Source organism: Myotis brandtii, unplaced genomic scaffold (assembly GCF_000412655.1).
Source record: "Myotis brandtii unplaced genomic scaffold, ASM41265v1 scaffold634, whole genome shotgun sequence".
Classification (NCBI taxonomy): domain Eukaryota; kingdom Metazoa; phylum Chordata; class Mammalia; order Chiroptera; family Vespertilionidae; genus Myotis; species Myotis brandtii.
In genome coordinates, this window is record NW_005370427.1 from 229206 (window position 1) to 229988 (window position 783).

Sequence of the window (783 nt, forward strand, 5' to 3'; positions counted from 1 at the left end):
ATCAGGGTCCAGGTCCATTTGCTTATTCTTACATAAAACAAATAAATATGGAACCTTCATTAAGAATAAAAAGTGCTCAGCATTATGGAGAATATAAAGATGAAAAAGAACACAGTCTGTCCTCTCAAGCTGCCCGGAAATCTTTTTAAAGAAAAATAAATACTCATTGTGGTTTTGATTTGCATTTTCCTGGTGGTAAGTGATGTTGAACACCTTTTCAAATACCTGGTGGTCAGTGTATGCCTTTGGATGTGTTAATTATCTCGATTGGTAACATTTCACAATATATGTATATCAAATCATCATGCAGTATACTTTAAATACCAGTCATATATATATGCAGTCCATGGACCATACAGGATGGTGGTCCTGTAGATTGTAACGGACCCGAAAAATTCCTATGGCTTAGTGACACCGCAGCCATCCTGAGGTTTAACCCTCTGTTTTATACAGTAACATGCTGCACAGCTTGTAGCCCAGGGGCAATGGGCTCTGCCATGCAGACCAGGTGAGCAGCACGCTGACCCACCAGGTCTGTGTAAGTGTCTTTCTGATGTTCGTACGACAACAGAATCATCTAAGGATGCATTTCTTATACTGTATCCCTGTCATTAAGTGGCACACGATTGTATACAATTATATTTGTACTAGAGGCCCGGTGCACAAAAATGTGTGCACTCGGGGGCGGGGGGTCCCTCAGCCTGGCCTATGCCCTCTTGCAGTCTGGGACTCCTCAGAGGATGTCCACCTGCTGGCTTAGGCCCACTCCCTGGGGGATCGGGC

The 783-nt window shown here is 43.8% G+C and overlaps 1 protein-coding gene across 1 annotated transcript in view; it reads right to left on the minus strand.

Annotated features, from left to right (window-relative positions):
* RIPK2 (receptor-interacting serine-threonine kinase 2) overlaps nucleotides 1-783 on the minus strand; it is a 46658-nt gene that overhangs the window by 39102 nt on the left and 6773 nt on the right. The window lies entirely within an intron of this gene.